Source organism: Balaenoptera physalus, assembly GCF_965194825.1.
Source record: "Balaenoptera physalus genome assembly, chromosome: 2".
NCBI classification, from domain to species: Eukaryota; Metazoa; Chordata; class Mammalia; order Artiodactyla; family Balaenopteridae; genus Balaenoptera; species Balaenoptera physalus.
This window is the reverse complement of record NC_138883.1, coordinates 136002452-136028484: the sequence shown is the minus strand read 5'-3', so window position 1 is coordinate 136028484 and position 26033 is coordinate 136002452. Positions and strand designations below refer to the sequence as shown.

The following is a 26033-nucleotide window of genomic DNA, read 5'->3' as shown; positions in this document are numbered from 1 at the left end:
TGTTTGCTGAATCTTATTAGAATGGTTTTTCAGAGCTTCATGGCATTCCATAATGTTCTATATACGTGCCTATTGTAACATTCATACATTCATATTGTTCAACTGCAATGGGAGTGTAGGATGGTGGTCGGAGAAGGCTTCCCAGAAAAGGAAAACTTGAGTTGAGTTTTGAAAAAAAAAAAAAAAGTAACCAGCTAAGGCAGTGGAAATTGCAGGTAGAGGGAAGAGTGGGTGGGTGAATGTAGGCGTTCAGTTACCCAGCAATCAGCTAACCCAAATATTTCTCAAATTAGGACATACCAGGCATTGCTCTTCATGCTATGTTACAATAATGTTCTCTAAGTGAGTCTCAGTTGAAAGTTTTGGTGTTACTCAACTTAACTCTCTCCACCTTACCCCTTACAAATTTCCAGGCTGGTGGGAATGGAGCTGTCAGAAAGGGGCTTAGTAGATTAAAAAACCCAAATCACTCCATTCCCTGTTTTCCTGGAAAGTTCCCCAGGAATACGCTGCCAAGTCCAGGAAGATACACATGTATGCAAAATATTTGCTGACCTCCAACCTCAATGCACCAGAGGCGTCTGTTAATAACACTCATCCCAGATCACAGTTCAGTGCAATTCAGCCCTGACCCTCATGCACGAGAGTTGACCACTGACCTCATTACAATTTAGATTTTCGGGAAGGGGCTTGAAAACAGAATGAGATAATGCCCTGGGACAGCTGGGAGCCACAGCCCTGCATTGAGGGATGAAAGTTGGGTTGTTCTAGAAAGACGTTCAAATGATTAGAAGGATAAAAAAGGCTCATCTTTGCAGAGCTCTTCACAGTTTAAAAACCAGTCTCTTCACCCTGATGGAGGCCAGTTTCACGTTTATCTCCAATTTGCAATGTGGAAACTGAGGCCTGGGGGAGACTGAATGATTAGTTACTAAAGGGCCAGGACCTGAACCTAGGCCTCTGGTTCTGGTTCTGATGTTTCCTCCCTTTTATTAACCTTATTGAAATCTCTACAGACAACATGTTTTCTGTAAACCTTGCTGGAACAGCGATTCTTCCATCTCTCAGGAACCTTCACCTCACTTTACGGTAAAATGCCTTCTGAGTCAATAGTGTCTTAAAATCTGTTACTTATTTCTTGATCCTTCTGTTCTAAATCCAATTTGGTTTTGCAATTCTGAGGCTCACCTAGGTTTTTAGAGCTTGTTCTCTGAATGTTGAGGAATTTCCTCACAGTAACTTTGGGGCAAGGCAGGAGGAAGTTCTTAGTTGTATTGAGGGGAAAAAAATCTGTATTTTGGGGGTTCACTTTGTGTTTCCCTAGTGCAAGACCTCAAGTACAACAAACACCAAGAAGTAGGTCTTCAGAGTGGATAGGGAGATGGGGAGAAAAGTAGGGGGAGCTGGTAAAAAAGCCACACTGTGCTTGGAAGGATAAGCACTTAGGAAGCAGGAAATGGCAAGCACAGGGATGAGAGAGAGAGAGAGAGAGTCTTTATTCACGGTGGCCCTCCCAGGGCCCAGCCCCGAGCCTGGCTCAGTACTTACCAAGGTGAGTGACTCCTGCTCAGTGACTGTGGGAACGGGGCTGAAGGGACAGGCGTGCTGACTAGTGATTCTGGAAGTCCCGTAGGGAGAAGCGAGTCTGAAAGCAGGAAGGCTCAGTCATGGACACGCCTGGTCGTCCTGAAGTGCAAGTGGGTTGTAGAAACTAGAGGGACGAACAGGCAGATTCCACCACAATAACCTCCCCCCCCGCCATCTTCACCACCTCTCCCATGCTCCCCTGCGCTACCAATGCATCACCACCATCACCATTACTGCCAGCGGATCCCGTGCTCCATCTTCACCACCACCTCTAACACAACCACCACCGCTGCCGTCGGCACCTGCATTTCCACCATCACTAACGTCACCACCTCCACCGCCATCTCATCAACCACCACTACCACCATCACCATTGATGGGGCCCTTGTCACGTGCCAAACACCATGCTAAAGGCTTTACATGGGTTTAATCCTCACAACACTCCTCCACAGTAGGAATTACTGGTCCTGTTTTCAGTGGAGGGGGCTGAGGCTCAGGGCAGTGAAGTCATTTGCACAAGATCACACCCTAGAAAGCCGTAGAGTCAGGATTTCACCCCAGGCTCTGTGTGCTTCTGATAGGCAAGGTGGAGTGGTCCAGAAGGCTGCCCCACTGGACACGAGGCGTGTGCTGGGGGCTGGTTTTATGTACAACTGGGTCTGAGAGGCTTCTGTGGGCTGTGACCAGGCCTACCGATCTGTTCTTCCTTCCTTTTTCTAGTTTCCTTTCACACATTCTGGATCCTATGGTCTTTCAGGTCAGAGCAAATAAAAATGCTTTATGTCCCTTCTTTTCTAAGCTTTGGATGTTACTGTTTGCACACTGTTCTGGAAACAGACGGAGGCTGATAGAAATCCCAGATGATAACTCAGACGTGAAAGCTCTGTGAAGACACCCACATGGCATAAATACCTCTGAGCATATGAGAGACAGAGAGGAGAAAGCGACAGAGACAGCAAGAGAGAAAGACAGAGAGAGAAAGAGAGAGGCACAGAGACAGAGAAACAGAGACACATAAAGAGACAGAGAGAAACTCAGAGAGAGTGGTATATAGAGAGAGACACACACAGAAAGAGACAGAGAAGAGGGGCAGAGACACAGAGAAAGACAGACCGAGGGAAAGAGGGAGAAACAGAGACAGAGAGACACAAAAAGAGGCAGAGAGATAATGAGAGAGAACGCCTCATGACACCCTTCACTGTTCATGCTTTTGGACCTAGTTGTGCCAGGACCACCCCTGGGCCTTCGGGTCACCTGAGCCAATGACTTCTCAATAGTTTCTGTTCCTTGCGGTTGAAAGAATATGATGAACAAATGTAAAGCACTGAGCTGAGCGCTGGGCCCCGAGTAAGTGCTTGAAGGATAGCTATTCTCTTCATGAACAAGAGCATCTCTTTGCCAGTCGTGACTCTGCCCGATGTCCCTGCAGTTCCCCAGCCCGTCTCACACTCAGGAGCGAGGGGAGGAGGATAGAGGAGCTTCCACCATCAGAGCTCCTGGCGGAGCTGGGTGCTGCCAGCCTGCTCCCACTGGGCCTTCTCCGTACCTGCATGGGATGTGTCTCCTTCCCAAAGAGTCCCCAGCTGGAGGTCAGAGTCAGGCGCGATCACAGCACGTTGAAGTCTGTTGCCAGGTACGCAATGTGAATTCAGGGACATTATGGCGTGGGTGGAAAGCACCCTGGAAACTGCTATTTCAAAAGTAAAGCCCCCCCTGCGTTTAAAGGGAGGCTCAGAGCACGGTGTTCCAGCGAAACGGGAGCTTGATTAGGGTTCTGACCCGTAATCAATCATCTGGAAAAAGGCTTTACGGGGGCATATTTGGCCTGAGAGGGAGGAGTTGAGCTGCCTTCTATTCTGGAGGCATAGAATGTGTTGAGGTTGTTGTGTGGAGACCTCGCTGTGGACTCTGCAGTGGAGGAGGAATTGGAGGCAGAGACGCGTTGTCCGTGGTCCTCACTTTGCCTTTTCTTTCAGGACGCTTCCCTCCTGTTTTGCTCCCTCCTTCACTCCGCCTAAGCTCCCTGGGGTAGCCTAGGGCCGCCGGAGTTTCAAGGGGACAACCTGAGTCTGCTTTCATCCCCGCCTCCATCTATGCTACCTCAGCAGAGTCACTAATTTCTTAGAGCCTCGTCTATGAAGTGGGAATAATAGTAGCCCCCCCTGCATACCTCGCAGGGGTGTTGGAAGGACAGGAGGAAACAAGTCATCAAAGTCCTTCAGAAAGAGTAAAGCCCAGTTCCAAAGCCAAGGGTTGATTGTTAATTCCATTGTTTTCATTTGGGGTTATTTTCCAGGGGTGGAGATGATCACCAGCAGCTGGTGGATATAATGCAAGTGGCTCTTTTATATGATCTTGACCTCTGTGACCTTGGCCAAGTTCTCTGGAGCCTGAATACCTTTATCAATAAAATTGGGAAATAGTAATATCATTGCCTCCTGCTTATGACCATTTACTATCAGAGCCCAAAGTCAGGCTGCAAAGCTGGGTTACAAACAGGATGTCACGGACTAGTGAATAAGCTGTAGGAAAGGATCCAATCCCCTACAGGGCTGCTCTCAGTGTGGGGACATCATAAGCTTTTTTTTTTTTTTAAGACTATTTATTTTTTTTATACAGCAGGTTCTTATTAGTTATCTATTTTATACATATTACTGTATATATGTCAATCCCAGTCTCCTAATTCATCCCCCTCCCCCCTTCCCCCCTTGGTGTCCATACGTTTGTTCTCTACATCTGTGTCTCTATTTCTGGGGGGCGTCATAAGCTTTTAAACATTTATTTTACTTCATTTGTACTTTGTAGATTTTCCATAATAGCAACCTAAATTTCCCATAAACTGTTACCTTTATAACTGGGAAGATTTAATGAAAATCCAAATTTGGGTCTGCAGTTTATTTCCCAGTCCTCTTCTGCTGCCCACCAACCTCCTTCCCAGGCAACCTTCCCCGGCCCCTCCCAGCAGGGCTAGTTCTGCCTCGGGCTCACTTGAGGGAGGCCCTGCTGGGGTGGACAGACAGCAACTAGAGAGGATGCAGAGGGTCCTGCTGCCTGGGGCACTGCCTTGCTGGAGGATCTGGGCTGGGCAGCGTCTATCGATTTGGGATGGGGGTAGAAGACAGCATGTGATGATGGAGGCTACCCTCTGCTCAGCTCCAGTCCTGCACCACAATCTTTGTGAGCAGCGTCTTGTCCAATCTGCCCATCAGCCCCAAGAGGAGTGTGTTGCCACCAGCCCTCTTGATTTTGCAGATGAAGACGCTGAGGTTCAGAGAGGTTAAGCAACTTCCCTAAGTCACACAGCCCATAAGGCACTGAGCTGGGATTTGAACCTGAAAGACTTAAACTCAAAAAGTGGGGCTCTTTCCACCAACAGGAGCCCCTCAGGGAGTACTGGGGGGAGATGCCTAGTGAAATGCACTGGGTGGGGAAGGGGGAGTGGGGAAGGGGGAAAGGAGGGAATGTTTAAGGTGGGGATACTTATGCAACCCCACCTTGATCATGTGTCAGCAACAAAATATGGCCCCTCCTGGCTACACAGAGGACGTTAGTCTAGTTTTCCTTGCAAACAGGAGCAGGTAGGGGCTTTGTGGATCCTGTTGACTCTGAGCCTTTCAAATCCCAAAGTAGGAAGTAGCCAGTCTGGGTAGAAATTTGACATTTTTTTTTACAAATTGATTTATCTCTATCTCTTGTTAAAAAGAGGACCTTATTATTCAACACACAATGTGACGATGTGATCTTGTTAAGAAACAGAAGTCCAGGTCATGAGAGGTTGATGCGGAATGATGCGGGGCCTCCTTTCTGGGGCAGCTCCCCAAGGACGGGGCTCTACACTGAGAGGGGCAGGTCACGTGGGAGCATGATGGATGGGGCCCCCGGTGGTTTTTTTTCCCGTGGTGGGCTGGGCCCTGTGGGGTGGGGTGGGAAGGCTGTTGGCACTATATTGTGCCCCCGAGGCGCTGCGCCTTTCCGCAGACCCTGCCACCACACCCTGACCAGATCCTCGCCGGGGTGGCTGTGTATCCCCGCCATCCACATGCAGCCTCCCCCCCCATTCCAGAGGAGGGAAGTTACAGGCAGCTAAGAAAGGATGTGCAGGATTCGAACCCACAGCTCTTGGGGGTCCAGATCACTTGCTGGTTCTGCACTACCTTGTTCCCCCAGGCAGAGCGGGAGCCCCCAGACAGGGGAGGTAGTCTTTTTGAACTAACAGTAGTGAAGGGGGAGGAGAGAGCAGCCCCCCAAGCACAAAGTTTCCTTTGACTGCACTGCTAGGACAGGATGCGGTCCTCTCTCCCCACCAGGACAGGGCACCGCAGGCGTCTGCCTTTGATTGGAAAGGGCTGCGGCCCAGCAAAGACAGGACTCATACCTGTGGTCTGGAGCCTCTCTCACACCCCGAGAAATGCCATTTGCAGATGGGGAAGATGGGGAAAATGTGAGAAGACAGGAAGAAGAAAAATCAACAGATGTAGGGCAGGCATCCTGCGAGGTCAGGTCACAGCCCGGGAGAGAAAATAGGCCTCAGCCATGGGTCAGGGCATAAACACAGAGGCCCCAGGGCCTGATGTGCTGGAGGGAACCATGCTGGGCTGGCTCGGGGAGAAGAGGTTTGCCATGTGTGTGGTGACTTCAGAGGGAGCCCAGGCTTCTGAACTGAGAGGAAAGAAGAGTACCTTTCAGGAGGCCGGGCCGCAGCCTGCATCTGCCCCCAGAGGCTCCCGTCAGGCCGTTTCTGGCTCAGACACACCCCTCCCGCAGGCCAACCCAGGCCTCAGTGTGGGGCAGGGGAGACCTGTGACACTGTCCGAGGGGAACATTCTGGCCAGGAGGAACCCAAGGAGGAGACTCACAGGTCCTGGCACACGCAGGGGAGTGAGGGCCTCAGACCGTCTCTTTCCTTTCTGCCTTTTATAGGTAAAAACAATACTGTTGACCTGCTGAGGCTGTGAGCTGCTTGTCTGGGTGTGGAGGTGGCTCCTAGTGGCTTCTTCCACTTCTAGTCTGGGGACTGGCTAACTGTCCACTGGGCAGGGCAGGCCTGCTCCGTTCCAGGGCACCACTGTGTGCTCTGGGGGAATGGGAGCCCCTACTGGGGGCAGGCTTGTCCCCGGCACTTTGCTGGGTCAGCTTCCTTAGCCCTCAGGTGACTCTTTTTCCTCAGCAGGAGTGAACTGTGCTTTCCAGGTAAAAACACTGTGAAGAGTTGATTGCTGAAGTGGTCTGGGCTGAGTCACAGAATGAACCTGTGACACTGTGACTGGAGAAACCCTGCCCGGCTCCCACCCTGAGACTTGCTGTTACAGCCCAGAGGAAAAGACACACTTGAGACCCGCCTGTGCTAGCTTGTAAGACCAAGTGGAGGCACCAACAATGCCATTCTGTCCCCATGCCATGCAGATAAGAGAGGACATGGTGTCAGGAGGCCTAAGCTGCAGCCCCAACTCTGCCTATTATTCCCTGGGTGAAGCTGGAACTTTTCTATCGGGAGGTGGGGGCCAGGGAGGGGAAGATGGCGATGATTATGATGGTAACAGCAACAGTAATAATAATGCTTATTCTCCTTACTGCCTGGGTTTACTGTACAGCCAGAAGAGGTAACAAATGTGATTCTTTTCTGTGGACTACAAATCATGATTCACATATGTTATGGGCTGAATTGTGTCCCGTCCAAATTTCTGTGTTGAAGTCCTAACTCCCAGCACCTGTATGTGCTGTATTTGGAGATAAGAATGTGTCTGTATTTGGAGATAAGTTCTTTAAAAAGGTAATTAAGGTAAAATGAGGTCATTAGGGTGGGCCCTCATCCAATGTGACTGGTGTCCTTATAAGGAGAGGAGATTAGGACACAGACACGCACAGACAGAAGAAAGACCATGTGAAGACACATCTACAAGCCAAGGAGAGAGGCCTCAGAAGAAACCAACCAACCCTGCTGATGTCTTGACCTTGGATTTCCAGCCTCCAGAACTGTGAGAAAATAACTTTTTGTTGTTTAAGCTGCTCAGTCTGTGGTATTAGTTACAGCAGCCCTAATGCAATGTGTTAGTCATGACTGTCACTAGGGCTCCGCAGATATACTCAGACAGAGATGAAGAATGACACATTGGGGCCTGGGGGCGTGGCTATGACAGGCTCCAGAGAAGGGTGGGAAATGAGAGGAAGGTGAAAAACTGTCAGCTGGGGTCAGTCAGGACAGGCTTCATGGAGGAGACAGATTCAGCTTTGGTTTTCTAATCTATAAAATGGGGATGACAATAGTTCCTCTCTCAGAGCCATAGGGAAGATAAAATAAGGGAATCCATGTAAAGTGGGGTATGGTACCCAGCACAGAAGATGCATTTGGTGAATTTTACTGTAATTTTTACTATGATCATTATTCAAGGATGCTGAAATCTAGGAATGGAAAATGAAGTAGCATGGGAAAAGCAAAAATTAAGGGGTGGACAGTTAGAAGCCCAGTTGGCCTGGGGAGGGCAGACCTCATATGGTTGGCATGGAGAGTGGAGGGAAAGGACGGGGTTGTTATGGATACTGGGAGGGTGGTGATTATTTACATATATCTTGTCATCTGAGCAGAACTCCCAAAATCAGTCTTAAATGCTCCTATCTGATCCAATTCCCTGGTGATAAAATCACCCATTAAAAACCGTAAGATCTTGGGACTTCCCTGGTGGTCCAGTGGTTAAGATGCCATGCTTCCGCTGCAGGGGACGTGGGTTTGATCCCTAGTTGGGGAACTAAGATCCCACATGCTGCATGGCGTGGCAAAAGCAAACAAACAAACAAAACAACAAAAAACCAAACCAAACAAAAAACAATTATCTAAAAAACAAAACAAAACAAAACAAAACAACTGCAAGATCTCAAAAAAGCAGAGAAAGAGTAAAGCCAGGCCCCTCAATTAGCACAGGGTTGTATAGGGGTAGACCTGCAACGTCTCCCTAGATCCTCTGCTGTGGGAGAAAACCCTTATTTGGGACTCATCAGCCATTTTATATGAGGGTCAGGGGGCCAGGCTCATTGGAGCCTCTGTTTTACACTTGTCACTTGGTTGGTCTAATACCAATTCACTCCTTCCTCCCTCCCTCCCTCCCTCCCTCCTTCCTTCCCCCCTTCCTTCCTTCCTTCCTTTGTTCCTTCCTTCCTTCATCCCATAGATATTTATCAGTGTCTTTTGTGTGCCAAGCCTTTCAGCTGTGCACTGGACACTGGGCAGACAGCTGTGTACAAGGTGGACACAGCTCCTCACTTCCTGTGGCATTTATCTTACTTCAGTCTGTCTAGGTCCTCTGGCTGGGCTAATTCCTGCAGAGGGGGAAGAGGAGCAGAAAGTCTGTCTCACTAGCACTTCATCCCAGGCCCCAGTGCTGAGTTGCTGAATGTGCGTTCAGTAGGAAAGTGAGGTTTGCTGTGGACATCAGTGAGGCAGCTGTAAGAAGAGGCTGTGAAAAACACAAAGGCAGGTCTGGGATGGTTGCCATCAATAACACCTGGGCTTTTAATCCTACTCCAATCTTAATGACTGCTGTAAGGAAAGTTCTATGATGCATGCTAATAATAGTCAGTGTCTAATGGAAGGCGTGTAGCTTATTTTGGTAAGATCTCTTGCCAGAAGTTGCAGAAGACTGATATCTTGCAGTATGGAACAGCTGTGAAGCTCATCTTGGCCCTTGATCAGGGTTGGCAGATACACATCAAGCAGACCCTTATTCCTATTCCTGCACCCGTGGCAGGCAGCACTAATCAATCTGCTGATCTTGTGATCACTCTCAGGAAAGCTACTACCCACTGAAATTAGCGCAGGGATCAAACCTATTTATTATCTCACCTGGGCCCTAGGGGCTTGTGTTAGTCCATTTGGGCTGCTACAACAAAATACCACAGACTGGGTAGCTTATAAACAACAGAAATTTATTTTTTACTGTTCTGGAGGCTGAGAAATTCAAGATCAAGGTGTCCTGGTGAAGTCCCTCTTCCTGGTTCATAGATGGTACCTTCCCTCTGTGTCCTCATATGGTGGAAGAAGCTAGGGAGCTCTGTGGGGTCTTTTTTTATAAGATCACTAATCCCATTCATAAGGGCTTCCCCACCTCATGAATTAAGCACCTCCCAAAGGTACCACCTCCTAATACCATCACCTTTGGGAGTTAGGATTTCAACATATCAGTTCTGGGGGGACACAAACATTGAAACCATAGCAGGGCTTTTATGTTGACCTAGACCCAAGGTCCCAAGGTCTCATTTCCCAACTGGTGGTCCTTGAGCCAAGTTTATCAGAACCATTAGAACCCTGACAGCTTGTTTAACATGTAGATACCTAGGCTCCACCCCAAAGCTATGGAATTAAAATATTTGGGGTTGGTACCTCATTTCAAAGAAGCTGCTCAGGTGATTCTTCTACAGATATTGCTGATCAGTGTTCTAGGGACCAAGACTCATACGAATTATTTTCTTTCTTTTTTTCTTTTTCTTTCTTTTTTTAATATGATTCTGCTGGGTCTTAGTTGCGGCAGGTGGGCTACTTAGTTACGACTCACGGGTTCCTTAGTTGTGGCAGGTGGGGTCCTTAGTTGTGGCAGGCTGGCTCCTTAGTTGTGACATGTGAACTCTTGGAATCCACAGTGTGGAGACCTGAGGCCTGGCTCCCTCACATGAAACAGCAGGAGAGGACAGTCATCAGAGCCTGGGCTCTGGAATCAGATGAGCCTTGATTTCATCCTGGCTTCATGACTTACTGCATCGAACAACCAAGGGCAAATGGTTTTCCTCTTCAAGACTGCAATTTTGACAAGGAGGTATCACCTCACACCAGTCAGAATGGCAATCATCAAAAAATCTACAAACAATAAAGCTTGGAGAGGGTGTGGAGAAAAGGGAACCCTCTTGCACTGCGGGTGGGAATGTAAATGGATACAGCCACTATGGAGAACAGTATGGAGGTTCCTTAAAAAGCTAAAAATAGAACTACCATATGACCCAGCAATCCCACTACTGGGCCTATACCCTGAGAAAACCATAATGCAAAAAGAGTCATGTACCATAATGTTCATTGCAGCTCTATTTTCAATAGCCAGGACATGGAAGCAACCTAAGTGTCCACTGACAGATGAATGGATAAAGAAGATGTGGCACATATATACAATGGAATATTACTCAGCAATAAGAAGAAACGAAATTGAGTTATTTGTAGTGAGGTGGATGGACCTAGAGTGTGTCATACAGAGTAAAGTAAGTCCGAAAGAGAAAAGCAAATACCGTATGCTAACACATATATATGGAATCTAAAATAATAAAAAAAAAAGGTTCTGAAGAACCTAAGGGCAGGACAGGAATAAAGACGCAGACATAGAGAATGGACTTGAGGACACGGGGAGGGGAAAGGGTAAGCTGGGACGAAGTGAGAGAGTGGCGTGGACATATATACACTACCAAATGTAAAATAGATAGCTAGTGGGAAGCAGCCACATAGCACAGGGAGATAAGCTCGGTGCTTTGTGACCACCTAGAGGAGTGGGAGGGAGATGCAAGAGGGAGGAGATATGGGGATATATGTATATGTATAGCTGATACACTTTGTTATAAAGGAGAAACTAACACACCATTGTAAAGCAATTATACTCCAATAAAGATGTTAAAAACAAAAACAAACTGCAATTTTGCAAGGGTAAAATTGTAAAAGTGGCAGTAGTAATGATAACTCATCCTAAGAGTGTGCTGTAAAGCAATGCATATAAAACATTGAATGCAGGGCTGGACATATTAAAAATGCTCAATAAATGTTGCTGATGAAGAAGATGATGATGACATGGTCGCCTACTCATAAATATCTGCTCTGGTTGTCTATACATACATACAGGACTGCATGTATATGAAAAGCTGAAATCCATCCATATATGTGTATATGCACACATGTATATGACACACATACATATGTATGCACACATATATGTGTGTTTTAGCTTTTCATGCACATGCAGTCATGTCCTGGAGTTGGCTTATGTGCATCTATCTCTTCCCGCCTCTGGGCTCTGTAACATCATGTTGGTAGCTTGGCCATGGTAGGAATATTTTATAGCATGGAAATTGGCAAACCTACACATCAAGGTTCCCCAACCACCACCCCCCCTACCCCGGAGAGCCAATTTACTGGGATACCACTGTGTCTGTGTACCTTGCATCTCCAATTAGACTCACCTCCTTTAGGGCTCGGGATGTGCTGTATTCACCCTTTGATCTCCACAGGGTTTTGCATGTACCTTTTGTACAGTAGTCTTCAAAGTATAGTCTGAGTCAAAAAGACAAAGGGTGAATGGATGAAAGCAAAGGAGAGAATATGCAGAAATAGAGTTAATAAAAAAGAAAAAGTTGTTTCAGAAAAACTGGTAGATGAGTAGCCAGGAAGGGAGAGAAGGATCAAGAGTGGAGTGTTTGGATGGGTAAAATGGTTTGGCGATAGGAAAGAAGGACTCTAAAAATTAAAAATCCAGAGAGAAAATGAAATTCAGGGTAAGAGTGGACTCCATACTATTTCAGACCACTGCTGGTAGTGTAGTTTTGGGGTTCCATTCTTTCAGATGAGTGCATTTGTTTAGAATGTTGGGACAATTAAGGAATTGTTTATAAGAGCAAAAAATTGGAATCAATCTAATGTCCAAGAGGAGGGGATTGGTAAAGTAAATAGGATACATTCATTTTATAGAATACTTTGAGGTCATAAAAAGTGATGGAAAGGTCCAATAAAGTACAGTCAGAGCAATGAGAAAAAGCATGGAAAACTTGAACAATGTTATTCACAATGTTAAGGGGAAAAAGCAGCTTAAAAGCAGCATGTATAATCACACTTTTGTATAAATATGCATGTATAGAGAAATATCTGGAAGAGTATATATTAAAACACTAAAGGCAGTTACTTCTGGCAGGGGATGTTTTTCCTTCTCTATTTTGCTTATTGCATTTTCTGTTTTTTTCCTACTTATAGGAAATTAATTAATTCTAATGTAATTCTGTAATTAAAAAAATGAAAACATTTAAAATGTGTTTTCCACCCCTCCCCCTCCTCTGTCTGTCTGCCCCTCTCTCTCTCCAGACGTGTGTGTGTGTGTGTGTGTGTGTGTGTGTGTGTGTGTGTGCGTGTGTGTGTGTATATAACTGACTTTTAAGGTCACGGCTTCCTGAATATTGTTAGCAAAGTGGCTAAGAAAAATGTGTGGACTAACAAAGGATTTTCTCTTACTTGCAAATTTATCTACATAAAAAGTCTTATATTGACTTAACAAATCACAGTTATAACTCTTAAACACTTAGTAAATTGCTTAGATTGAGAAAAAGTCAGCTTTATGAAATTAGGATTGTCCTAAGGAATTACGAAGTCTGCACCAGTATTGGGGGCAGGCGTGTTGCATTGTTGAATGGTGACTCCCCAAGAGCAGCTGGAAAAGTTAGAGGGTTCCAGCAGAATGACAAGACAATTCCAAACATACCAGCCTCCCAGAAATGCTGTGCTGGTGATCTAAAGACCTCCAGACCCCACAAGAGCTCCACTGGATTCAGTGTCTAATGAATGGCAGGTGTTAAGATGCAGGCAAGAGTTTCCTGTGGCAATCCTGATTCACAGATGGAAGATGCATTTCTGCCCACAGGGAAGTAGTTTAGTGGGAAGTAGACCAGTGAGCTGAGATTTCCGATAAAGTACCATCAGAGCCGTGAATGAGCAAGCACAAGAGAGAGAGATTTGTTGGGGACTCAGTTCATCTTCCAGTAGAACAATGGATGAATGGGGAATTTTCTCCATATTCCATTTTCCCAAGAGGCAGAGTGGCGTAGTAGCAAAGAGCCTGGACTCTGGTGCTAGAGGGAAGGGGTTTAAGTTCTGGCTCAGTGTGCATCTTGGGTAGGTAACTTAACTACTCTGTACCTCAATTTATCAATCTGTGAAATGGACATAGTATGAGTCCCTGACTCATGGGGTTATTGTGGGGATTAAATGAGGTAATATATGTGAGGCACTTAGAGCAGTGCCTGGCACTCAGGAGGTGCTGTGAAAATGTTTCGTGTGTTATTATTTCTTGGTCTCCTTCTTCCTTTTCTCTCCTCCCCTTCCCCCCACCATTCTGTCCTCTTTTTTCCTACTCCTTTTTCTACTCTTCTCTGCCTCTCTCATCCTCCCCAAGATTTAGATTTCCATAATCGATGGATTAATCCCTGCCTTCTGAAAGAAAATTGAATTTTTCTTAGAGATTTTTTTCTTCCAGGATAAGACCTTTTGATACTGGTGCAACAGTTTGATTCTTCACGCAATGTCCTAAGTGAATTTACTGAGTAGATTACTTATTTGTTTACTAAGAAAATACCTTAGTATTTATGCCTTAGAAGGCGTAACGCCTTCTCTACGCTAGGCATGAGGTTGTTTAACCTACATCATTTCATTTCATTGCATTATCATCCCAACCTCAGAAAAGAAGTGACCCATTCAAGGTCCAACAGGTAATGGTTTCTGCCATTTGTAGCCAGGTGAGAACTGGCATCACACAGTTCTCTACAGTGCAGATGACCTTGACCTTGCATTACAGTGTGGATCAATCCCAAGGCCCCTGGATGATGTCACAGATATGAGCATCCTATCTTCCGGAACCAGCCAATGTTGATTTACTACAGCTCTTAACAATTCACCAGCACAGAAAGTAAAGAAAGAATTCGCCTGCACCAGAAGAGGGATCTTTCATTATTTTTATGGCAGTCTCTATATGATAGGAACAATCTTGCCATTGGAAAACTCCATGTTGACTGTAAGATTATTAACTAAGTGAGAAAGAATATTATGTGTGCCGGGTAGTTGATGGGTGGGTGGGTCATGGGGCAGCGTGTGTGTGTGTGTGTGTGTGCGCTCACGTGTGTGCGTGAGATGGGCTTACACCCTAGGAATACATACGGACTTGTGTAGGACACAGGAATTACATGTGGTGGATCCATAGTTTCAGATGAATTTAGTCATGTTGCTGATGATTTTTTAGGGGAAGAGGAGGTGAAGAGTCTTGGAAAAGGGACACATCATAAAGTATGCCCTCCTTTATTTTGCCTTTCCCTTTTTCCTCCTTCTTCTCTGTAACATTTTCTCCTGTAGGCAGATGTCTGCCCACATTCAGGTTTGAGAAGCTGAGATCCTACCCTTAAATGGTTTTAAGCAAAGAATTTTCACTTTTTCTCAGAGAAGGTGAGTATCTCCCCACAAGGATTCTTTTCCTGGCTGCCATGGCACAAAGACAAAAAAGGCATGTTGTTATTTTTGTTGTTTATAAAGGTTAGGAATTTATAAAGTATTTTTACATTTATCATTTTAATCAACTATCAGAACAAATATTTTAAGACATTCAGAGATATGTCTTGTTCAAGGTCTTGTTCTCACTGGGTCGAAGAACATATGCATTTAAAATTTTTATGTAGTCAGTCAAAACGCCTTCTGCAAAGGCTGCACTGATTTCTATTCCCATATCCATGGTGTAAGGGTCCTCATTTTCTTATACTTTTTCAATATGGTCTTTAAGTTTAGCTAATTTGATGAATTTAAAATGTCACCATTTTAAACATTTTCCAACTTACTAGTGAGGTTGGTCATTTTTCATATATTTGTCATCCACTTATAGTTATTTTTATTTTTTGAATATTACTTGTTCATATTCTTTTGTCATTTTCCTATTGGTGTATTAAATTATATATTCTAGTGTACCATTTTAATTCCCTTGTTGCTTCTTTTACTATATTTTTTTTGAGTTATTTTCCTAGTGGTTGCCCTGGACTTACCATTAATATCTTAATTTACAACAATCTAATTCAGATTAATACCAACGTAATTATAGTAGTGTATACAAAATTTTCCTCAGCAATATCTCCATCCTCCTTCCTCCTTTACGCTATTACCACAAATTAGATACACCCTGTGATCATCAGCATAGTACATTTATAATCATTTTAAAATAAACTTTCAATATACTTTCATAATTTATAGAAACATTTATAATTTATTTTATTCAGTTGTCTTTTAAATCATATACAAGAAAAAAGGACTTATGAAAACTAAATTTATACTGTCTTTTATATTTATATCTGTAGTTAACCTTTATCAGTGCTCTGTATTTCTTTGTGTGTATTTGAATTACAATTTAGTGACATTTTATTTCTGCCTGAAGGACTCTCTTTATTATTTCCTCTAGAGAATTTCTGCTAGTAAAGAATTCTCTCACTTTTTGTTTATCTGGGAATGTCTTAATTTTTTTTCATTTTTGAAGAACGGTTTTGCCAGATGGGGAATTCTTGGTTGAGTTTTGCTGTTTTTTTTTTTCCCCTTTAGCTCTTTGGATATGTCATTCCATTGTATTCTGGCCTCCCTACTTTCTGATAAGAAATCAGTTGTTAATCTTCCTGAAGATCGCTTGTACATGAATCAGTTTTCTCTTGAAGCTTTCAAGATTCTCTTTTGTCTTTTGACTGTTTTATTATGATATGTCTAGGTGTGGATATCATTGAATTTATCCTATGTAGATTTCATTAAGCTTCTTGGATATACAGATTAAAGTTTTTGATCAAATTTGGAAAGCTTTTGGCCATTACTTCTTCAAATAGTCTTTCTACTCCTTTCCTCTGCCCTTCTGTCCCATTATTCTTATGTTAGTACACTTGATGGTGTCCCATAGGTCTCTGAGGCTCTGTTTATTTTTCTTCATTTTTTCCTGTTTCTTATATTGGATAATATCAATTGCCCTATCTTCATGTTTTCTGATTCTTTCTTTTACCTGCTCAAATCTATTGTTGAGCTCCTCTAGTGAATCTCCCATTTCAGTTATTATACTTTTCAACTCCATAATTTCTATTTGGCTCCTTTTTATACTTTCTATCTCTTTATTGATCTTCTCTACTTGGTGAGACATCATTTTCAGACTTTTCTTTAGTTCTTTGATATGGTTTCCTTTAGTTCTTTGAACATATTTAAAAAAGATTATTTCAAATCTTTGTCTAGGCTGAGCTTCCTCAGAGAAAATTTCTGTTAATTTTTTTTTCCGTTGAATGGGCCATAATTTCTTATTTGTTTATAGTTTTGTAATTTTTTTGGTTAAAAACTGTACATTTAAAATCATATAATGTGGCAACTTTGGAAATCAGATATCCCCCCTCCACAAGGTTTTTTTTTTTTTTTCTATTCGTAATAACTGTTTTTTTTTTTTGTTTAGAAACTTTTCTGATCTAAATCTGTAAAGTCTGTTTTCTTTGCTATGTGTAGTCACTGAAGTCTCTACTTAGTTAGCTTAGCGGTCATCTGATGGTTGGATAGAGATCTTCTTAAATGTCTGGAACCAATAAATCTCCCAGTATTTGCCAAAGTGCTCTGTGTGTGTGTTGGGAGCATGCTTCAATACTCAGGCAGGCAATTTATGACTCTGCCTTAGCCTTCACCTCTTGTTGGTGCAGAGCACCAGAGTCAGCCAGAAGTGAGAGCTTGCAGCCTTCTCAGGTCTTTTGTGGATGTGTGAATAACCACAGATACATGCACAGCCCTATGCATGCATGTGGCCTTTGAGATTCCCAGGAATATTTTGGACATTTTCAAAGCCCCTATGAACATCTCACTCCCCACCTTTTTCTTTTAATTAAAATAATTTTTTTGATCAGATTTTTGTTTGTCCCAACTGTTATTACTGCCTCAGGCAGCTATAATGTTAAACAATTGCTGCTGATTTTTTTTTTTCCTAAATAAAAGCTCAGGGGAATCCTATTTGTACTGAGCAAGCTCTGAGTCAGGTCAAATAAAGAAAAGCTCTGTGAGTGGAATTTTCCAGGGGAGGACCAGATAGGACAAATTATGACAATTCTCTGGGAATGGGACTTTGGGGGAGTTCCCATTTCATTCTTTCTTTTCCAAAGGCTGCTAGGGTGCTGTTTCTCACTGTGATTGCAAGGGTGTTGATTTTCAAGGCTACTGCAAGTAGGCTGGGGAGAAGGAGTTGGGAATAGGGCAAGTTAAAATGTCACAAAACTCACTGTTCTTACCGAGATTCAGCCAGTTTCCTGAAATAACTGCTTCATGGACTGCTACAAGACTTTGGTTAATTTCCAGAATTCTGAAAAAGTTAATTTTAACAATTCTTGCCAGACTTTAATTTCTTTAGTGGAGGGGAGGAACTTCAGAGGTCCTTATTTCACTATTTTCACTGATGTCACTCCTTATTAATTTTAAATTGTGTGCATAGATATGAATGAGTTTTATGCAAACGCACACACACATACACACACAGAGCTATATATTTTCCTCCATCAACTGCCTTAGTTATACATCATGAGTTTTGATATGTGTCTTCATTGTCATTTATTTATTAATATTTTTAAATTTTCTTATTTTTCTTCCTAATCACTCTCCTCCCATGTTTTTATTACCAAGGGAGTTTACTATTTCTTCTCCTTCTTCTTCCTCTTCTTTTTGTTCTTCCATTATGCTTCAGTATTTTTTTAGGTTAAATTAAAACCTTTATTCATTTATTTGTTAAACATTATTTCTTAAATTGCACATCCTTCTGTTTCTTAATTAATTTTTCATCTTTCCATCTAGTACTTCAGTGGGAGTCTTTTTTTTTTTTTTTCCAGTGGGAGTCAATGCAAATATTCTGAGGGTTTTTTTGTTTGCTTTTCTTCTTTTTTTTCTTCAGTTAAGTTTCTATTTGTTTTTAAAGTATTGAATATAGTAAAATTCCATTTTGGTTCAACAAAAGGTTTTGACAGTTTCTTAGATTTGATTGGAATTAGGCTTGAAAATGTTTGCCTTTGGGACCAAAAAACAATTACCCTTGCATAGCAACTATTCATCTGAGTCTTTAATGGCTAAAAATGTCTTTATTTTATGGTTATTTGTTTTGCTGGATATAGACTTCAAGGTTCAAAATAATTTTCTCTGTGCATTTGGTCTTCTTGTCTTCCAAAATCCAATGTTGTTGAAGAAGAGTTTTATGTCAGTCTGTTTCTTGTTTCTTTATCTTATTGAGATACTTTTCTTTATGAACATTTTAAGGAATTTTTTTTGGATCTTAGGTGTACTAAAATTTCATCAAGCACATAGCTCCATTAATGCTAGTTGTATGAACTTGGACAAAGGTTTTTAGTATTTCTCTAATCAGTTGCCTCATCTGTAGCATGGGGAAAATGATGGTTCCAAACTCAGGTTTACTATGAGGATTAAAATATATATTGCATGTAAATCACTTAGCCCAGTGCCTCACTTTGAAAGAGATTACTTTTTTTTTTTTTTTGGTATTATATTATTTACTCTGTTTTACTCAGTGGGCTATTTTAATCTAAATGCTCACACCTTTTTTCCACTGAGCATGTTTTCTATTACTTGTCTGATTTTTTCCTTTTCTCCTTTTCTCTCTTTTCTCCTCCCAGTGAAGTTAGACCTCTTTGATAGATTCTTCAAATGTCTTAACTTTTCCGTCATATTAAAAAAAATCTACCTTTTTCCTATATAGTAAGAGATTTTAATCCTTATACGTCACATGGTTACTTTTCCTTAAGTCTCTAGGGATCTCATTTGCTTTCTATATTTCAGGAATTTCTTACTGTATCTAGTCTATAGATTATGTACCTTCTTGTTTTTCAGCACTTTTATGAATTTATTCTAAAAACAACAACAAAACTCACAAAACTATTCTTAATTATTTTTAGAGATCTGGGAACAGCGTAAGTAGTTAATGTCTTAAATCATCATTTTGATCCCATCTATTGCTTTGCTCTCCTTCCCAAAGATCATTTTAAGGTAACTTGTTTTTTTGTAGATTCCAAAATTCAGGTTCTCTATAGAAATTTTGGAAGATTAAAAGTAAGAAATGTTGCCATTAATTCCACCACCATTATAGAGAAAATATTAACATTTTCTTGTTTATAACTTCCAGTTTTTCATGCATATGAAAAAATGGAATCCTACTGTACATTTGTTCTTGTAACATGCTGTGTTTATGCACATATATTGTAAACATATTTATGTTATTAATCTTCTAAACATTATTTCTCTGTAAATGTATAACATATATATATATATATATATATATATATATATATATACCGACATTGACTCAGTCACCTCATAGTTGAACATTTCTGCTTTATTAGTGCAGCCACTTGCATCCTCACAGATAAATATTTGCACAAGTCTATGGTTATATTTTCAGAATACTGGAGTGAAAGGACTTGTAGAGACTTTTCTCTCCCATTATTTGAAAAGGATGTCCAGAGAAAGTCATATGAAATCATATCCTACCAGCAACAAGGGGCTGGCTGGGATTTCATGTAAGAATTCCTAAACTTTGGTGGTGGATATGAAGAAGGAACACAACTTCATCAAATACAGTGCTCTCCAAAGCTAGCCAGTCATCAAAATCACCTGGGGTGCTTATTTAAATCACAGATTCTTGGACCCACCCTTGGAAATTCTGATTCACTAGGTCTAGTGCTGGGCCCAGGAATCCATATTTTTAACAAGCTCCCAGGTGATTCTAATGATTAACTGAGTTTAGGAAACAGGATCTCGCAACTGAAGAGCCTGGGGGATGGGAGTAGGCAGGGCGGATGGTGCAGGGGTGTCCCAGGTGTTTCCCAGTAGGGGAGGTAGAGATGGGAACAGAAAAAGGGAGTTTTGAAAGTAGGACTGACCACTTTGGGGACTTTTTCAACATGCAGAGCAAAGGCCCAAGCTCTCAGTGAGGACAAAGATGTGAGATATGCGACTGCAGCAGCTCCCTTTCCATCTCTGGTCCTCAGCGTTTGTGTAAACTGAAGGGGTTGGACCCATCGGGGACTTTTCCAACTGTGGGAGCCCAAAGCCCCAATGGCGGAGGGGTGGCTGAGTTGGTGGAAGTCCAGGCTTTCCCCAACCCACCCTCCCCAGGGCCCCCAACTCTGCTTTATATTGAGGTCTCTCTTAAGATTTTGTTTGGAAAACTGTTTTCTGCTGCCAAGAAGTTTGAACATCTCCAGACTAGATGACCTTTCAGTTCTAAAAAGTCACATAAGTTTGTGAACAAAAGCCAGGGGGAGGAGGAACAGTCCAGAACATGGGGTTGAATGGATTAGAAGGGGAATCCAGAATGGACATTTTAGACCTCATTTTAATCTGAGGGCTGACCCTTTGGGTTGTGGCAGTAGCTCCCAAATTTCATCTCAGAATCAGTGTACTGCCTGAGTCAACTCAGAGTGACCTCCAAGGAAAATTCTGGCTGCCTTCCCATCAGATTCTTATATTAAATTTGCAGGGGAAGTCCCTCCCTTCCCAGGACCCGGAAGCCCAGAGAAATCAAGGTTCCTCTGCTAATACTTTGGTTGTGTCTTGCTTTTTGAAAGTGTTTCAACAATGGGGTATGTTTGACCTTCTTTCAGCCTTCTTTCAAGCTGGGAATTTAAGGTGTTCTCTGAATGCAGAGCAAACAAAGCTTTGGCTAACTTGCTGCTTTGATCTCTGAGAATTCATAGGAGCAAGAAGGGAGGAGATGGGCCAGGGGGCCTGGAGGAATTAACTGTGAAAACCTGGCCAGTATTTGTTGGATGGGGAAGCTGGGGTGGGGTGTCGGGTGTCTGGGGAACAGATGTGAGCCTGACTTGATCTTCTGCAGCTGCAGACAGAGTTTTGCCAGAGGTGAATGTGAGTTCCCACAGAGGCCATAAGTGCTCTCAGTGTAGCCCACCAGCGAGTGGTCTCTTTTTCCCCCCAGAGCTGGAGTTAGTGCAGGGCTTTTGCAATTTGATTCCAGGGACTATGTAACAGGTTGGATGGAGAAAAGACTTATTTTGAGAAACCAGGGATTTGATGGGTTTTATCTCTGTGTTATTATATTCATTTCTAAACATTCCAGAGAGGTGATGGAGGGACAAAACCAGCCTTCCTCAGTAACCTTTTACTGTTTTGTGATCTCAGCTGAAATGATGGGCAGGGCAAGGTGGGGCTGAGTCAGAAAATGAGCGACTTCCTCCAGAACAGCATGCCTCTGAGTTTGTTCCGTGGAATACTAGTCCCAAGAGATACTCCAAAAGGTTAATGATCAAATAGGTTTGGGAAATTCTGCCTGTCGTGTTTTCTTCTGGAGATTCACAACACACATTTGAATACTTGAGGCTCTGAAATAGCCTATAGTCAAGAGTAAGTCGTCTTTGACTTTGTTGAACTGAAAACTTCTCCAACTTAATTGAACCAGGGAACCATCATCTTTTTTGGTGGGGCAGAGGCACCAATTAATATCAAGTGAATTGCACTTCAGGAAAGCCTGGTCTACAGGCTGGGGAAATAGAGGGTTTTGCTTAGCGTCCACAGAGAGGGGGTTCCTGAAGCTTCTCCTTTTGTCCTTGGTGACTTCAACCACCTGGGAGTTCTTCCTAGGGAACCCACTCCTCTGCATTATTCTAGTTAGAGTAGCTCTGCTTTTTATTTCATTTGGAGAAAAAAATCTATAAGCTGAAACATGGTTGAGTCAAATTCCCATATAGAGGAAAAAAATTCAGAACTTAGAATGAGTCTGTTTCTAATCCCCAGCTCCATATTTTCTTCCTACAGAAAGAGCCGGAAGTGGTGACAAAGTGGCATCCTCTTGGCTATAGTAAATGATTCAGGAATGGGTAGTTAACCCATTAACCAATCAAGTCCCAATAAAGCTTATCTTGGGACTTTAGGTTGAGCAACTTATAGGCAAGTATTGTCTTTTCCACTGCACTTGTGAGGATGTGAGCCTGTTGACATCCATCTTGTCATGAGGGAGAACCTGATAAAGGAATCACCCAAGAGAAGGGGGAGAGATTGGATCCCCATGAGTCATTTGTGTGCCTGGATCCAACCAAGCCTGAAGTCTGTGCTATTTGTTTATGCCAATGTTAGTGGTGTTTTCTGTTATTTGAAACTTGAATTGCCTTTACTGATACAGTCCTCATCAGAGATCTCTTGGAAATAAACATCTCAGATGACAAGAATTCATTTCTCTCTCTTCTTTTTAAATTGAAATATAATTGATTTACAGTGTTTCAGGTGTATAGCAAAGTGATTCAGTTACATATACATGTTATATATATTATATATCATATATACATACAATATATATACATATAAATTCTTTTTTGTATTCTTTTCCTTTATAGGTTATTATAAGATATTGAATATAGTTCCCTGTGCTATACAGTAGGTCTTGTTGTTTATCTATTTTATATATAGTAGTGTGTATCTGTTAGAATCAAATTCCTAATTTATCCCTCTCCTCTCCCTTTTCCCTTTGGTAACCATAAGTTTATTTTCTGTCTGTCAGTCTATTTCTGTTTTGTAAATAAGTTTATTTGTATCATTTTTTTAGATTCCACATATAAGTGATATCACATGATATTTGTCTTTCTCTGTCTGACTTACTTCACTTAGTATGATAATCTTTAGGTCCATCCATGTTGTTGCAAATGCTTTATTCTTTTTAATGGCTGAGTAATATCCCATTGTATATATATACCACATCTTCTTTATCCATTCCTCTGTTAATGGACATTTAGGTTGCTTCCATGTCTTGCCACAATGAACACTGGGGTGCATGTATCTTTTCAAATTAGAGTTTTCTCTGGATATATGCCCAGGAGTGGGATTGCAGGATCACTCTATTTTTAGTTTTTTAAGGAACCTCCATACTGTTCTCCATAGTGGCTGCACCAATTTACATTCCTACCAACAGCGTAGGAGGGTTCCAACAAGAATTCATTTCACCACATCTCCCTAGCTTACTCCGCCCTTAAAACCAGAGCAAGCAATATTAAAGAAATGAAGTTATAATAATCATCATTAATTAATAATAATTAACTTTTTTTTCCTAGAAGATACATGAAAGTTTATCTAGTCCAAAGCCCCATCTGATTCTTCAGATTTGAATTCTGCCTGCCTGTCATTTTACTTTCTGGTCCTGGACTGACTGCAGACCAAATCTAATCCCTCCTCCATAGAAGAGTTTCCAAATTTTTGAAAATACCTAAGACGTCTCTCTTACATACCAAAACACATCCCCCGCCTTTCCTAGTAGAGCCAGTTTGGATTTTCCTCACTGTTGCACTATGAACATACCCTAGATGGTTCATGAATTTCTTTCGTCTTGGGTTGCTTTCATGTATGAAGCCTAAGGCAATGTATGCCCATTGTAGAATATTTAGAAAAGCAAGAAGAAGGAAATGAAAACTCACCAGCGATCGAGCTGCCAAGAGATGGCTGTTGTTGACATTTTGGGTGACCATTCCTTCATTTTTCTTTTCAAGTATGTAGATGAGCACACACATGGCTGTGCTGGACCTTTGCCTGCTTTCCCTTCTCTTCTCGTTGCCTGGAGGCTGGCCTTCAGTGGACCACACCTGCAGCAGATCTTCTGTGCCTGCCAATTCCAGGTGGGTTTGGACAATGGGGTGCTCTGGGCATAGATCTTGCAGAGGAGAGAGGTCAAGGTGCTTATGTCTCTGTTTCCTCCCGGGAAGTTGTCTGGGGCTTGTGTGTCCTTCAGCAGTTCACTGCCCCTTCCAGGGCAGCTTACAGAATTGATTCTGCCCTTGACCTTCTGCTACTAGCTCTGGCTATCCTCATGGTTCCATTCTCCCACCCCTTCATCCATAAATTCTCCTGTAAGTGTCCTATTTGAATGTGCCGTCTGTTTCCAGTAGGGATTTTGACTGATAACAATTGTTATTTTACAAATATGAAACATACTGTACAGAGTGATTTATAATCTGCTGTGTCATTTCTTGAAAACCTCTCTTTATAGTGTTTAACATTCCTCTACAACGTTATTATAAATGGCTGAGTAGGTTTTATTTTTTTTAACAAATGTATCATAGTTTATTTAAATCTTGAGAATTAGAGAATTAATTTTTTTCTCCAATTAATTTTTTTCCTATTACTTTGGAAGTACTTTGATGAATATCGTTGTAGGTAAATCTTTACTTGTATTCATCATTACTTCCTTAGGATACATTTGTAGAAATAAAATTTCTGGATCAATAGACATGAACATTTGGAAAATGTTCTCTGTAAGTTGCCAGATTGCCCTCCAAAAAGTTTTATAGCAATTTATACTGTTTCCAATTGTGCATAGGAAGACTGTTTCTCATACTCTTTCCACTGTTTAATATTACAGTGAAATAACACTGTTTCCAGTATAATAGGTGGTCTCTGTCCCTTTTAATATGTAGTACTTAGGAGTGAGCACAGACTCTAGGATGGAGAGGAGTGGATTTATCACCTGCTTCATCCTGAGCATAATACCTTTATTGATGTATCCTAAGATGATAGTCACTGTGGTGGGCAGAATAACGGCCCTCTAAAGATGTCTATGTCCTAATACGTGGAACCTGTGAACATATTACCTCACATGGTAAAAGGGACTTCGCGGATGTGATTAAATTAAGAATCTTGAAATGGGGAGATTATCCCGGATTATCCAAGTGGGCCCAATGTCATCATAAGAGCCCCTATCACAGAGAAAAAGGTGATGTGGCAATGGAAACAGAAGGAGGCTGGAAGACGTTATGCTACTGGCTTTGAAAAGCTGGAGGAAGGGGTCACGGGCCAAGGAATGCACGTGGCCTCTAGATGCTGGAAAATGCAAGAGAGTGGACTCAACCCTGAAGCCTCTGAAGGGTGTGCAGCCCTGCTACCACCTTGATTTTAGACTTCTGACCTCTGCACTTGTATTGTTTTAATTCACTGAATTTGTGGTAATTTGTTGAAGCAGCAGCAGGAAACTAGTATGGTCACTTTCTTGTCTGCTCTTGGTTCACGTTGAGAAGAACATCTGCTAAATCCCATGACCAAATGTGTATATATATATATTTATTTATTTTTTTGATATTTTCTACTGTGAAGCCATATCAGTCCTCTCTTCCATCATGCCCTTGGTTCCAGGACCTCGGTGTGGAACTCCCTTGGTCTCTGTGTTTGAAGTAGGGGTATGAGAGCAATCACATAGACATGATGTTGGAACCCAGCCACAGGGAGCCGGGTGGAGAGTGTTTAGGGAAATGGCGCCCCACTCTCTCCATGGCAGGAAGAAGCCCTTTGTAGATCCTCTCAATTTTATGCCTAAAGCATTCTTTTCAAATCCTATAATCTGAATTCCTTTCCCGCACTTTCATTTTTCTTTTCCATACTTTACCACTTTTTCAAATTGATCATCAGAAGATAGTAAAATAATACAGCTCCTCATACTTGTGGAAGGATTTTCCCTTACCAAGTGCTTTCACGTAAATGATCTCACTGAATATTCCCAGCACTGTGCTTGACAAGTAGTAAGTGTTCAGTTAACGACAATGCCCACCCTGCCCTTCCCCACAAAGAAATGTATTTTTACCCTCAGGGTTTCCATCAATATGAGCACCGACATGCACAGTCACACCCACAGATATGGGTGTAC

At 42.4% G+C, this 26033-nt stretch overlaps 1 long non-coding RNA gene across 8 annotated transcripts in view; it reads left to right on the top strand.

Annotated features, from left to right (window-relative positions):
• Window positions 1-26033, top strand: part of LOC309654683 — a 218631-nt gene that overhangs the window by 84800 nt on the left and 107798 nt on the right. For all 8 annotated transcript variants that reach the window (XR_014260402.1, XR_014260403.1, XR_014260404.1 and 5 more), the window contains one exon: window positions 23890-24015. This is a non-coding gene — a long non-coding RNA (uncharacterized lncRNA). The remainder of the gene's footprint in view (window positions 1-23889; window positions 24016-26033) is intronic.